At 49.7% G+C, this 15,338-nt stretch overlaps 1 protein-coding gene across 6 annotated transcripts in view; it reads left to right on the top strand.

Annotated features, from left to right (window-relative positions):
• XAF1 (XIAP associated factor 1) overlaps positions 1-15,338 on the top strand; it is a 205,585-nt gene that overhangs the window by 139,251 nt on the left and 50,996 nt on the right. For 3 of the 6 annotated variants that reach the window (XM_040650176.2, XM_040650174.2, XM_046902766.1), the window contains exon 1: positions 4,180-9,230. The exons of 1 other annotated variant lie outside the window; for it this stretch is intronic. The gene's annotated coding sequence lies outside the window, so the exon portion shown is untranslated. Of the gene's footprint in view, positions 1-273; positions 826-3,720; positions 9,231-15,338 lie in introns of those variants that run through there. 2 more of the 6 variants (XM_046902763.1, XM_046902765.1) reach the window with 2 other exon arrangements.

Here is a 15,338-nt window from a genome sequence, read left to right as displayed (position 1 = left end):
TGCCCGCTGCGCGCCACTCTCGCGGACGCCGGGGCAGGGCCGGGCCGGGCCCGGCCGCGCCGCGCCGCCACCGCCCCGCCCGCGCTCGGCAGGATGCCTTCGGCGGCAGCGGCCCGCAGCCCCTGCAGCCCCTCGCCGTACGGGTGTCGGTGCACGCGCGGATCTGAGGGGCGGGGGAGCGGCCGAAGGGCGCTGCCGCTCCGCACGAGGGCGGCTCCGCGGGGCCCCGCCCTGCCCGGGGGTCCCCGAACCGCCCGGCGGGAGGTGCGCGGTGTTGTTGCGGGCGGGCAGATCTGCAGTGCTGCACGCGCAGCTCCTCTGCTGCTGTCTCGCGTGAAGAGTTATTCGTTTTAAAAACATCCGTCCGTACGTGCGGACAGGTGGCCGCCGTGCGGCTGCGTGTGCTTTTGGGGCACCTCGGAAGCTTCGCATCTTGAAGTCAGGCTTTGGGCGCGGGGCTCGGGGCGGCCGTACCGCTGGGAGGGCCGGGAGGGGGAGGAGGGCTGCTTTTGTCTGTGGAGAAACCTCTCATCGCGGGCAGAAGGTCCTGGGAGCTGGTCTGCAGTAGCTGTGCTGAAATCGAAGAAGGAAATATAAAGGGTTTCAAGCTGTTACAGCATTCATACACATCTGATGATCCTCCAGACTCTGTAAGATGTGGAAATGAGCAGCTAAATACACTTTTGCTTTTAGCAAACATTTTCTGGGACTGAATATGTTGGTAGGGCTGCAGTTGTGCAGCGGATTTGGAGTTGTGAGTAACCAGGAACCTGGACACGGGTTGGACTTTTGACACGCCGATGTCTGGAGATGTTCTCTCACTCAGTAAGTTGTGCATCTGCAGCCCATCCAGCCTTTGTGTGTGTGTGTACAGCTTGAGGGCTGCAAAAGTTGGAGATGACTTTTACTGAAATCAATCGCATGTTTAATGTAATGACATTTTTAAATGTTCTGCTGGGTTGGGGCCTCAATCAGTAGGATTACAGGAATCTGCCCAGGTGAAGCAGCGGCAGGAAATGAAGTTCAGAACAATCAATGTGGGAGAAGTGATGCTGAGAATTTCCCAGCCCCCGGATCTGCCTGCAGAGTGTCAGCAGTATGACGTGTCCCGGGCAGCGGCAGACAGCTGTCCTTCAGCTCAGACCATAGAACTGCCCGCGTTCCGCTGGTTTGTTTGAGACCCAAACCAGCATCTGCGGGGAGCGGGGGGGGGGGGGGGGGGCAGGAAGGGCAGGGCTGTGACATGTGCAGTGCTGGGGGGGCTCTGTGCCCCCCGGTGATGCCCTGCACTGCCTGCAGCCCTGTGAGCTGCAGGATGCTGCCTGGGCCCCCGTTGCACCTCGGGAGGGGCTCTAGTCTGTGTTAATGCAGCTGTGAGTGTGGTGGTGCAAAGTCACTGTAAAGAGTGAGCGGTGAGGGGCACGCCAAGCATTGGGTAACTGTGAATAACGGCCTTCAGCATCCATGGGCATTCATTGTGGTGCGACGGTGCAGAGCTGAGAGGTGCAGTTTGCTGTGTGGGAAAAGGCACAACGCAGTGTTAGTTGTGAAGGGACTGGCTGTGCCATGAGTTCTCAGACCTGGAGCTGCAGGACATGGCTGTGTTGCTGGCTTCTCATCTCTGGCATCTTGTTGTCTATGAGAAGCTGTACCGTGATAAGGCCCTTGTAAGTGCCTGCTGCAGCCCTTGTTAAATTACAAGGGAAATGGATTGGATCCTGAATGTGAGAGGCTATCTGATGGCTTATATGGCAAAAGTACTGTGAAAATGAGCAAAGAGAAGGAAACATTAAAAGCTGGGCAGTTTGCACATGTGAAAAAAATGTTTAACAGCACTACAACAAAGGGGGCAAAAAGTAGGAAAATAAAGCATGTACGTGTTATGGTCATGTTGTGAAATCAGTCATCTTGTGGAGTGAGTGGCAGTTGGAAGCACTGTGCAGCTGGGTAAAATCCTGAGCACTGTTTCTCTGCTTGATGCTTCTGCTTGTTTGTTGCACAAAATACAGCACGGAAATTCTGCAGTGAGTGGCAGTGCTTTCAGAGCCCCGCTGTGGGAAGCAGTTCCTGTGCTGAATGGCTCCAACTTTCAGTCACTTCAGGAAGCAGCCTCAGCTGTATGGACACAGAGCTCACGTATGGGTTTCTGTTGGTGTGGTGTCAAGGGATGGTCTGAAGGACTGTGTAGTTCCATAAATGAGAGTAACGTGAAAAACAGTTATCTCATTCTTTTTATTGTCCTAAATAGTCGGAGGTTGGAGGCTACGTGTGATGCTCACCTATAATTTTCAATTACTTCATGAAATGACTGAGCAAAGCAGCCTCTGGGTGCGGTGGTCGACAACGTTGTTCTTTTTTCGGAATTGTTGATTTCGTGGTATAAATGTCATATGATGCTTAGTACAGGGAAACCATAGAGTACAACTACTGGCAAACATCCGTATGGTTTTGGAGCTGCTGGTATTTCAGCTGCCATGAGCAGTATTTGGTGAGGACTCGGCAGATCGGTGACAAATCCGTTTCCTCAGACATCCCCCCGAATTTGCTTTAGCTGGGGAGAGAAAGGCAGATGCCACAATGGTGCTCATATGTATAGCAGCAGTGTGATTTACAAAGAGCCCAGCTGCAGCGTATTGGATGTCCTGTGCATGCAGTTTTGGGGCACGCAGCGTGGCCCTGCACGGCACAGTGCAGGAGGGCACCGCGCAGATCTGTTGCAGACCGCAGCTCTGCAGTTCCCTCTGCTGCTGCCGGGGGGCGCAGCTCTGCACTGCGAGGCTGTGGAAGGACAGATGCTGCGCCTAATAACGTGCTTGAAGGGAAGATCCCGTGTAAGAGAAATGAGCAGAACAAAAAGGAGAACATACACGAGGCTTTGGAACACATTTCTAGTGTCTGAGTGGAGGTGAACTGCGCTGCAAGTGTAGGAGATGGAGTAAGGAAGAGTTGCATTAATTTTCCAAATTCTGAAGGAATTTGAAATGTGAAAGTGGACTTTCTGCTTCAGTGAGGATTGCTGTAACTACAGCTGCTGCTGTTGCTGCTCAACTGCTGGTTAAAGACTGAAGTGTGCTGTGAAAGAACACACAAACGTGTGAATGAATGGCCATGAATTTTGGCCAGTGTTGCTGCCCTAGAGATCACTGCTGTTTTGTTTCACAGTTTTGACTAGACATCACATAAGGCAGTGAAGGGAAGCTTCCAAGGAAACAAAGTGGTGGTGGCTCTGCACACGTGGGTAAGCTGTGCAGCTCGTTGCTGCTGGTGGATCACCGGAGCAGTGGCACAGGAGCGTGGGACTGGCTTAGTTCAGCTGGACGTGGGGAACGTTTGCCCTCGTGAGTGGTTCAGCAGCAGGCTTGCTTTATGAAGCAGGTGGCTGCGAGGCGGCCCTGGCAGGCGGATGGCAAGCTTCTGGAATGAGGAGAGGGGATTCTGTCACACTGTAAACTTGCTGCTGTTCCCTTATAGGCACATACTATGTTTTGTCACAGTTTTTGTCATGTTTCATTTACGTTCATGTAAGTTCCACAGATATTTAAATATTTTTTGAAGAAGTGCCAACTGCACAGATGGCGGCTGCACGTACTGCTGCACATGGCAGTGGTGCTGGTGTGGTTGCCATCCCTGGGAAGAGAAACACAACTGGTGGAACGGAGCCGAGGTGGTGACGTGGCTTTCCTGCAGCAGTGGCAGGGAACGAGGCAGCGCCGTGCTGTCAGTGCAGAGGGGAGGATCGGGGGACCGGCACAGGTCCTCCGTGAAGCACAGAGCCACGCGACAGTGACTTCTGGGAGAGAATTTATGGTTAGCTCTGCAGCAAAAATTTAGCTGATCTCTGCCAGTCTTTGTGCTTTCAGCTTCATGCAAAAGCAACTAAATAGAGGGGATCGTTTGAACTGACCTTAAAGATACGACGGTGAGGCAAAGGAATTATTTTTAAGTGGCTGAGAAAAGTAAATTTGCTAAAAGCACTACTCAGAGATTCAGACTCAAATAACATAGTAGTGCTTCTGGTTTGGTAATGGATTGTGCTTTGCAATATGTGTTTGGAAAACATACTGTTCTATGAACCCATAATCTTTGAGGTGATTTGATTGTGATCTGGGGACTAACAGCCCTCATTACAGGAGATTGCCTCAGGTGCAGCAGAGCCACGTGTCACACCGTGTGCGGGCTGAGAAACAGAGCAGGGAGCGGTGAAGGTAGGCAGCCTGGCTGCAGGGAGCCTGGCTGGGGGGAGCACGGCCTGAGGGAGTGCAGGCCTTTGGCAGGTGGGCACCAACCTTGGTGACTGCACATGGAATGGGGAAAACAGTGTGTTGGCAATCACAGCACATGGAGCTGAGGGCTTCCTGCTGCTTGAGCGCCTCCAAAGGTAACTGGAATGTCTGTTCCTTCCTGGCATTGTGTGTCCAACTGGAGGGTCCCTTTGTGCTGGGCTCAGGGAGACACACAGTCCCTGCTCGGAGCAGCTTGCTCTTTTTGTCCTTCCTCTGTGAGTGGTTTCCAGCCTCAGAAAACACATTCAGCTTAAAGCCCTGATATTTTCCTGCTGCTGCCTTTTGATGTTCTCGACCTGTATTATCTTTTACATGCAGCTGTTCGTGAGGGAGAAGGAAGGCCACAGTGCCTACAGCTCCACCAGCATTCTGTGGTGTGACTGGGATAGGGCAGGCCCTGCTCTGCTTTGCTCTGTTTGCTCTGCAGGGGTTGCTCCCCTGCTCAGGCTCAGGGCTGCACTTCAGTGGAGGCTCTATTGGAGGTGCTCGCAGCTTCTATCACATGAGCTGCTTCTGTTACTGCCTGAAGGCTCGAGCTTCTGACAGGTGTAAGTAATAGCTGCTTCTTTATTTTTAGTGGACGATAGTAAACTTGAGTATATAGAAAGTCACCTGAGTAATAAACATTTGAATGCCTGAATGTCTGCCTGTATCATAAACACCATCAGTGCCTCTCAGAAGCCTTTGTAGCCTCTGCAGATTCTGTGGAGAAAAGCAATGGACTCAGTGATTCATTATCAGGAAGTGGCAGCAGCAATTAGTGAGCCCTGAGTGCCCAGCACAGCCACAATCACACTGATTCAGACATTAAATGAAGTTGGGATGCAATGCGGTGTGCTTTGCAGGCTGGCCTTACTGCTACCACTGCCTTTCTCCAGCTTTGAAAGGAGACACTGCTGAGTCACAGCAATGTCTGCTGTCATTGGTACCTGTGAATTAGGTTATTGAGTTGGTCAGTTAGGTTTGCTGTGGCAAAAGCTGTCCCTTCCCTCCAGTTTTGAGTGCATCACAAGCAACAACTGTGGCAGAGCATCGGAGATGGATCTACAGAGTCAAGGATCGCAAGGGAAGGGTGAGGGGCGGTGTCATGAAGAGGTGCAGGAGGACAGGTGGTACAGAAACAGGGAGCTGGAGGCGATCAGCAGAACCAGCAGGCATCAGCGATGCACAAAGCAGGCTTCTGTGTTTGCATGGTTGCCTGGTGGTTTGCAAAGAGCACGATGGATCTACGTAGGGAAATAAGAACAACACTGTTAGTGACAGTTAACAGCATGAAATAGAGGAGCACTCCTTAGGGAAGTGCAGAGAAACCTTTTCTCAGTTGTCCACAGCACCATTTTCCTGGACTTGCACATAACTTCATTGTACCCAAAGGATATGAGAACTCTTTTAATTCAGAGCTGTTTGGGTAACTCACGTCGAATTATGCTCTTAGATACCCTCACGTGAACGAGAGCTCTGTTGTTGCAGTTCTGTTCTGTTGGGTTATTTCAGGCTTTCCTTTGCCCAGTTCCTCTGCCAGCGCCTGCCCTGTGCGGAGCAGCAGCCACGTTTCTGTCGTTGCTTTTGAAGCCCCACTCTGCTCCCACCTCCATGCACCCTCTGTGCCCCGGCCATTGCAGTGCTGCCCGCAGTGCCATCGGCACAGCCTGGCTGGGAGCGCAGGCAGCCAGCAGTGGAGCAGGGCTCAGCTGTTGCTTGGAAACCAGCAGCCACAGATCAGAAATGTTCCCTTCTGCAGCGAGCTTCCTAAACTAACAGCTTTGAAAGGAACAGTTGTTCTTTCAGGATCATATTCATTTTGTTCTTTCTTTTTGAAGAAAAAAAGTCTTTCAGCCCCAGCTTTGCTTTCTCCTCAGTTCTCTTCCCTCACATCTGTCCCACAAAGGCGGGCAGTGTCACGCGCCTGGGAGCAGAGCCCTTTTTTCCTCATCTCCTTGGGACTCCGATGTTGGCATTGCTGAATTTTGCTCTGAGCGGAAGGAAGCCACAAACAGTTCCCACAGTGCCTGCGGCTGCACTGCCTCTGCTCCTCACCGAGCGGTTCTCCTCTGTGGGGCGAAGGGCCACATCCCATCCCCTCAGGTCAGCGGGGCCGACAACAACAGGCAGGAGCGCGCTCTGAACCCAGGCTCCCGTGGCACACCAGCTCAGCTCCGGCCCACAGCCCGCCTTGTCGGTAATTGGTTTGTACCCAGCTCTCAGGATCTGTATGGCACCGATCCTTGGACGTCTTCCACAGACTTAGTTTTACTTTGCGATGCAGGTAACACGCAGAAGGAGGATGGTCTCTGTGTTCTGATCTCTTGGTTAGGAAATCAGGAACTTTCCAAATGGTGTACACAGAAAAGGGCACAAATTCTCGTACCCGTTAAACTGCTGTGGATGGAGTTGGCTTGTTTAATGGAGTACAAACCCTCCTGCTTGGAGCACCAAGGACTCTGCTTGGCATTCCAACGCCAACACAGGTTTTCCAGGTTCTAATGGTCGTTCCACACACTGTAAAGTTCCTTTGACACAGTGGGACTCCTCCTGCCCCACCTGTGACCTTGTTGCAGAGCTGTAGGATCTTCCTCCAGTGCTGGCTCTGGTTGCAGGGCATTCCTTTGTCTCAGCAGTATGTTACAGAAATAAGGGTAGCAGTGTATCTGACATGAGTTTGAGTGTTACACGTCTGCAGTGGAAACAGCCTCAAAGGCTGATGATGAACACCATTCTACAATTAAAAGATGTCTGCAGGAGTGCCATTTTTCTCTCTCACCAGTTCCAGCCTCAAACTGCTCCTCAGGAAGTGAGACTGGGATTGAAGCACAGAGCTACTCCCTGTTAGGACTCTTCTGCTTGCACCTGAGAATTGCAGTGAATGGTTTTGACATTTTTTTACATCCATAATGCATCCAGCATGGCTGAGAGCAGCTGAAGCTGCATTTCCCTTTGTTCCAGCTATGCACAGAGAGGATGGGATGCTTCCGCACCACCAGCTGTTGTTGGCTGATCTCTGTCAGTGCAGATCTGGGGGCAGGAGGACACGTTTCACATCGCGGTGCTGTGCCTGGTGTTCACCTTAAAATCAGCGTGTGAGAGGTTGGTGTGTGCAGGTGAGCATCACCACAGCTGCACCAAGAGGCACTGGGATTCCTCATCACAATCAGCATTGATTCCCCTTCTGTGTCGGGGCTGCGTTGTTTGTGAACTCATTAGGCTGTGACCCACATGTGAGCCTCACATCAATGCTCTGCAGAAGTCAGTGCATTTGCAGGGGGTTGTTATACTTCTGAGGCTGGAGTTGTTTAATGTGTGTGATGAGAAAACTGTTTAGAAGTATTTCAAGTAAGAACTATAAAAACAGGTTCCAAGGATACTTTTTTATAGCCAGAATCTGTTCTCCTGCCTAAATGTGACATACTAAAAAGACAGCACTCTGTTTATGAAACCAGCATGGAATCTCAATGCCAGTGCTCATTGTTCCTGATGAATAGGGGGTGGCAACAGTGCGGATGGAGCCTGCTTGGAGCTGATTTGTCTCAGTTATTGCTTTCTTCAGGAGGACTTGACTCTTTTGTGCTGCATTATCTTCCAAGTGATGCAGCCCAATGCAATGCACCTTTGGGAAGAATTTATGCAGTGCTGTGTAGGAGCAGTTCTGTTCAGAAGATGGAAGTGTTACAAGGGGAAAGGGCTGCATGTTGCTGCTGTGCTGTGTCAGGGCCAGCTGGTGGCCGTGTGGCCATGTCCCACCCGCAGAGTGGCTGGCAGCCTGCAGTTAGCTCTGTAGCACGGATTATGGGACAGGTGTGACAGTACGTTCTGTCCAAACATCCAGCAGGTGTTGGGTTAACAGACCATCTTCTGGAACTGGAGTTTTCCTCCAAGTCTCTGAGCAGAACACTGCTGGGGGAACAAATACATGGGCATCCTCATGCTTTTCCCTAAGACAAAATTATTTCAGGGGATTCAGAAGGAAGGGGACTTTAAGATTCAGGGCATTTTGTTCCCTGTTCTTAAAGGGTATAGGGAATGAATAAATAAGAATTAGAAGGGAGAAAAAGGCAGAAAACACACCAGGATCATCTTAAAGCAGCAAGATGGCGATTAGGCAGTTCAGAAGTCTCCCCCTGAAAGAAAACATGATGTGAAAGTATAAATGAGTTACGCAGAACCACTTCCTAATCCCAAATAATAAGCAGCCCTTATTAAGGAGTGAATCCTCTTGTCCTTACACGTGTGAAGTCCCTGGGATGTGGCTGCCCTGTGTCTTCATTACCCTCCTGAACATCTTTATGTATAAGCTTAACTTTCAGAAATGATGCAGTTCCGCTGGGACCATCATTGCATGGTGCTGCAGTGTTCCGTTGTGTCCTCCCGTATCCTCTCTCCCCTCTCCTTGTTCCTAACCCTTGGTATTATGTTATTCTAGGATGGGGTTTTTTGTTATTTCTGTTTTGTTTTTTTTTTTTTTCCCTGCAGAAGTCGTCCAGTTTGTTTCAGTTGATGAATCACAGACTCAAGCTTCCTTTTAAGCACTAATTGGGAATGTGCTTTGTCCTTAAAATGAGAAATGCGCTGTACATCCCTGTGCTGCTGACTGGGCTGAGGATATTTACATGACTTACAGTTATATTCCTTTCTGTAGCTGCAGCACAAGTTCTGACCTAGTTGCCAGGTATTACACAAGTCAGTGCAATTTTAATATAACCAAATGAAGTCCAGCTTTTACTGTAGTTATGGAGCCAGCGTGTGAGGATGGCCCTGGCATGTCATCCTTTAACATCACTTCCACCCCAGCTGAGATGTGTGTGGTTCTCATGCTGAGCACGGAGCAGCCCGGGCTGTGCAGAGCTGAGGCCCCACTCGGCAGTGCCGGGACGCCGAGGAGGGGAAGGACCAGCACAGGAGTGCAGGAAGCCCTTCTCACTCCCCCTGGCTACAAGTGAGCATTGCTGTTTGGTGAGTCACAACACGGCAGCACTGTGGGGGTTTTGTTTTATTTTGTCTTGTATTTTTGGGGGGTGACATTTGAGGCTGAACGTTTTCATCTAAACTGGAGCTGTCAGAAACATGTAAGTTAATGAGGCCTTCCTTTCAGACACAAGATGATGCAGGGCTTTGGGGCTTTGGGTGGCCCAGCCCTGTGTGCTGCAGCGGATGGGGCATCACAGAGCTCCCAGCAGAGCACCCCATGTGCATCAGCTCTCAGCACAGCCCTGAGGGAGCTCGGTGCGTTTGGTGCTTCTCGTGTCATCTGGAGCCTTTTTTTATCATTAAAGTCGAAACAGAAATTTCACACAGGGAGGCAATCTATTGTCCCCACTCTTTGGCCAGAATTCATCAGGGGGCCAATTAAAACAGTGCAGTGCTTGTTAATAATAATTCAGAGTAACTTTTCACTGCAGTGTGTGTTATTTAGCAAGGCACGCTGGGACGTACTCGGCGCTTCAAAGCACCAAATGCGTGGCACGGCCCGGGTGCAGCTCAGATCTTTGCCCTTTCACCGTGACTTCCCAGGGCAGCTGAAGGGCAGCCTGGCTGAGTCTGAGTGGAAAAAATGACAGCTGAAGGAGAAGTTAGCACAGACTTTGTATATTGTGTCCCAGTTAACTCCTGGGTGCAGAAGTGGAACTTCAGTTGGAATGCTGCTCCAGTGCTGTGCAGCTTGTTGGCAGCACCTCTGCGTTAGCATTACCGTACACAGCACAGCCATGCCATGATTTAGCACATAAATGGACACACATCCGTAGGGCTCATAAACTGGTGAAGCTCCAGTGATTTCACTCCTACTGTTAATGAGTTGCTGGAATTAATTACAAATTTGATTGATGGTATTAACCTGTGTGTAGCTCTGTTTAACACACACCCTGAAAGCTGGCACATCGCACAGTGCTTGCCCTGCCAGGCTCAGCATGCTGGGGCGCAAAGAGGATACACGTGGGTGTGTGCTGAGTTTTCTTAAATGGGGCCTCATGAGCTGTGCTACAAGAGCTTGTCTGTGTGCACTCAGTGTGCTGTGTGACTACCTAAAAAATACTGCCATCTTCATACCTGTGAATGAATGTACTTCCTGCCTTCTATGTGGACTTGTGAAGGCTTCATTTTTCTTGTAGCTCTTTTCCAGACAGTTTGTATGTCTGGAAGCCCAGGTTTCGCTCAGTTCTGTGGGCAGTGCCAGCAGGGCTGTGTTCTCAGTGCATCTGTGCTTTGTGAGCTCCAGAAGGACATCTCATAAGCTCTGTCATTATGGCACAATAATTGTCTTTAAAAGTGGCTGCAAGTGTGAATTTACTCTACTTATTTCTGATGGCCAGCGAAGCTTTAGACAGCAATTTAATCATTATTATTGCTCCGGTACAGCTGCTCTCTGGAGGAGCTTAAACCATGTCAGAAAGGGAACCAACATAATGAGTCTGACAGAGTTTCAGAAGGAGCGATTAAATTTAGGATAATGAGTTCCTCTGAATTTTTAATGTTATCACAACAATTCACTCCATTGCAGCCTGTTCATCTCTGGGTTCAAAACCAAAATGTGCAGCTGGGAATCGGGCTGCACAGGTATGTCCTGCTCCGGGTTTATTCCTCTTAATGTATAACTAAAACACGAGACAAAAGAAAGCAGCATCCGCCCTCTCTGTGTGTCAGTCTTAAGAGTGCATTGCTGCTCTCTGCACTGCCCAAATTCAGTGTTGTGACACACAGGAGCAGTGAGGCTTCAGGGACCTCTGTCTCACTCCTTTCCAGCAGTCACAGAAGTCCCCAGCCCAGTTTTCAGTTGCATGGATTATGCTGTGCTTATATTTCGGGCCTGAGTGAGTAAAGGTAAATCAAACTTCATTGGGTTGGCTCTTATTTACAGGTTCTTTGGAAACACGTGGGGGGGGGCTGAAAAATGGCTGGCTGCAATGACAGAAGAACAGCACTATTCTATTTGATTTTTATTTTGCTCTGATGCATTGTGGGGTTTCTCACACCCCACTGAATGCAGGAGCTGGCAGCTTTGTGGGGAGAAGCTCTGGTGGCCCAGTCATTCCACAGCCAAGTGTCAGCCTTGTTGCTTCTGCTGTGCTGCTGTACTCTGCAGGTTACAGCCCAGGTAACTGCGCGGGAGTCTTCTATGTATGCAGTGCAAAATCATTGGTAAGAGGGATTTTTTTCTGGAGGACAGCAGGTATCAAAAGGTGGACTGGTTTTTGTATACTGACAAGCTGGAAATTAGAGATATTTTGTGCTGTTGGTGGCTGGTGCTATTAAAACAGTAATAATAGAAAGGCGGTCCAGCACATGAACAGACACTGGAATGTGAGGCGCTCATGCTCCTCTCTGAGCTCTGCTGTGTGTTAGGAAAGCTGCTCAGGCTTTGTGCTTCTGGCACTCTCTTCCCACAAAAAAAGGAGTGTCCCATGGCATGTGCCCCCGAACGCAGAGCTCCGGCCACAGAAGTGGTGGCAGAAGGCATCTGACGCTGGCAGGCAGTGCTTCTGGTCTCTCCTGATGGGATCTGCATCTATTTGTGTGCCACGGAGAGCAGTAATTCCCATATCTCGGGTGCCGAATAATGTGATATAATTAATAAAGGTAATGACAATTTCTTCACTGAATACCAATTGATGCTCTGCCTTCTAAGGGAACAGAGATTGGGAATGGAAAGCAGATGGGATGATGGCACATAAAGAAATTATTTCTTTGATGTAAAAGGCATTAAGGAAGTGTTTCATCCATGGCAGGTTGAAAAATGAAGCAGCTTTCATAGAAGCCATAAAAATGTCTTAATCTGTCGCTGTTCCTTCTTTACTGGAGACACGAGGGAGCTCAGTTCAACACAAACTCCCCAGTGCCCGTGACCTTAAATGTCACTGCTTCACTCATGAGTTAACTGTGTTCTGGAGATGCAGTCACTCTAACAGGATTTTTTCCATCTGAAAAGATGCACTGGTGAGAAGATGCAAACCGGCTCCAATGCAATGCAGTGAAACAGAAAGGAGCCCCAGATGAGGCCGTTCCTCTGCTTACTCAGCCCTCCCCCCTCCAGAGAGCTTCCGTTGCTGAACCCCTCTGAGATCTGTGGCATTTGAGTTGAGCTGCTGTGAATGAACAGCCTGTCTAACGGCTGCTGCGGCTGGTGTGGGTTTTGTTGTTGTTTTTTATGGTGTGCTGAAATGCCAGGGTGAAATCTGAGCTGCCTCATTGATCAGCTCAGTATTAGGAAAAATAAGGATGCAATTAGGATTTGGAAAAATTAGATTAAATACCCATTTCCTCATAGAAAAATATTAAGGCTCCTCCTGTTTCACATTAAGCTCCAAACGGGAAGGCAGGCTGGACGGCAGCCCTGTAATTGGTGCAAATGGCACAGGACATGCTTGGAAGCACCTAAAGAGCCCAACTTCAGCTAATCTGATTCATAGCTGCAGGAGGGTCACATCTTCTCACGGTTTTACTGCAGGCAGAACTGCCTTTGTCCTTGCTTCTCCTTCCCTGTTCAGCCCAGTCCTGTTTCTGGTTTAAATCTTAGCAATTTCTCACTCAAACGTCCTCTGTTGCTGCCCCTCCTGCCCTGTGGCATTCAGGTTCTTCTCCATCCCCTCTGACTGTCACGCCTCAAAACTGCTCCATTCTCTGAGATGTCGGTGTGTGAAAAGATCCAAAGGGCCATCTTGATGGGAGGTGGGGAATGCCGAGAGAGCCTTCGTCTCCCGCACAGGGCCTGCTGGACCTGGTTGTGTATGGATGTCTGTTCTGGAGCCCTGACTGCGAGATGTCGTCACCTCTCTGGGCAGTGAATTGTGCCGCTTGGGTCTTCATCCCTGAACAAAGCACGTGGCTGGGATAAACAGAACGGAGCAGAGGAATTGTTAGGGTTAGGTTAGCTGGGTCCGCTGGTACCACTGACAGCCTACTGACTGCTTCCAAGGAAGGAGATGAAAGGGAACAAACCCACCCACCCGTGTTTGCTGGGGTCCGGTGCTGCAGCATCCTCTGCTACTCTGCCCATGTGGTTTGCTTTGCATTACTGATGAATTGGCATCACGAAGTCTCACTGACAAAACTCATTTAATTGGTGCCCTCGTAGCTGGCCTTCCCGTAAGGCAAAGCTGTTGTCCCAGACAGCACCCTTAGAAAAACATTTCTTTTCTTGAAAAAAATAGATTACAAATATACTTCCCCTTCTCTGTATGCCCTGACAAATGGAGCATGATGTTGTTTATATGGTCTTTGAAAAGCTTTCTCGAGATAAAACCATCAGTATATAAAAACAGTTTCTTAACAGAGGCAGCATTCGTTGGAAAACCTTCCTTGATGGTAGAGTGGGAGTAATTAGGTGCAATGTAATCTAATGACTCAAAACAACAAACAAGCTTTGGCGTAGCTGTGTAAGAACACGCGGTTCTCCTGGGGAAACCTCCTCTGAAAGGAGCGGCGCTGCCGGGGGCGGCGGGACGGAGCAGCGCCGCGCAGTTCAGCAGCCGGGCACGGACCGCAGCACGAGGCGCGCTGTGCTCCCCCGGCCCGGCCTCGCTCCTGCCACGCGCTTCCCTTTCATCTCGCAGTCTGTGAGCGCCGTGGGGCAGCGGCCCTCGGTCTGCCCTGGTTCTGCGTACCGTTTTTGGATGTAGGAGTTAAGCACAGCTCTTGGTATAACTGAAATTAATTCCTATTTTCTCTGTGCACCCCCTAATCCTTTATATGCTGCTACGTGTGAATGGCGGCGTTTCTACACCAAATGCAAAGTGCAAATGAGGGACAGCCTTTGTGAGCAGTTGCACAGAAACAGGAGCTGCACAGCACAGGTGGTCCTGCAGCCAAGTGCTGCTCTGCCGCCCCCCGGGGTCGGCCCGTCCTGTGCCTCCTGGAGACGTCTGAAGACCAGAAGTTAATTTTCATGCGTCTTTTATAACTGCTTCATAATTAATTTCTCTGAACCGGTTTGTTTTTCTGCTGCCAAATACTTCAGTGCTTATATGTAAATTCTCAACATCTGAAGCCTTCTTCCTTTGGAATAGAATACAGGGCAATCATCAGATAAAAGTCATTACATATTCAGAGCTATTCTGCTCCACCGATAATAAAACGTTCTTAGGGGAAGGTGACCTTTCTACAATAGACTTATTAATGTCAGGACTTCAGAATTGTCTTTTCTCATTACAAGTCTTACAGAAAACATTAAAAAGAGTGAAGTTTATGATCTTAAAGATCTGTCAGCGCACAACCAGTAAAGAAATTTTCACAGAATGTTATTTATATAACCTATTTTTTGCATTTTATGTGGCAAGTATTCCGAGTCAGTCTTTGTTTAAAGGGAGCTCCACATTCATGACTGCTCTCTATTCTTGACATCAATGCAGCACCCCCAGTAAGGCTCCTGGCTCTGTGTCTGTACGCTGGAGGTGTCCCACGGCTGCGGGGCTGAGCTCCAGAAGGAGCTGTGCTCCCATGAGCACCAGGGCAGATTTTTAGATGAGGATATGCAGAATTCTGCCAAGAGAAAACCTGCAAATGCCACTGTGTCATTTAAAACTCTTTGAACAAAAGCTACTGGTGCTGGTTGTAAGCACGGGAGACTCAAGTAACTTCTGCTTATTCACCACCAATTGACCACACGTTTTGTTCAATGGACACAGGTGGAGGGAGGGGGATGCATTCATCCAACAAAGGCAGCTGTAGCAGAAATGCTAAATCAGGGCTTTGACCAGTGATGGAGCACCTGGCGGAAGGCAGGGCCAGCCCAGGGGAGCTCAGCTGCATGCAATGTACCCAAATGACCAGGAGGGCTGGAGCCAGGATACACCCCTTCCCAGGCCTCCTTGAACGGTTCGCAGTGGAGGTGAGGGTATCTTGCTGGATGATCCCTGCCTTCCCAATGCCTGAAGGTAGGAGTCTTTTTCTTGTTTCTGTGCCCACAGCTGTTGTATTTGAGCAAGTCCTCACTTGCTGCAGCCTTGGACCTTGCTACTCTGCTGTCACTGCCGTGCTTTCCATAGTGTTACAGCAGCTCAGCACCTTCTTCCCTGTGCTACTGCTGAGCCCACAGTCAGGTTGGAGTTGGTGATAACAGCAAAATCCTAT

The sequence above is a fragment of the Gallus gallus genome, chromosome 19 (assembly GCF_016699485.2).
Source record: "Gallus gallus isolate bGalGal1 chromosome 19, bGalGal1.mat.broiler.GRCg7b, whole genome shotgun sequence".
Classification (NCBI taxonomy): domain Eukaryota; kingdom Metazoa; phylum Chordata; class Aves; order Galliformes; family Phasianidae; genus Gallus; species Gallus gallus.
This window is presented reverse-complemented; position numbering and strand designations above follow the sequence as displayed.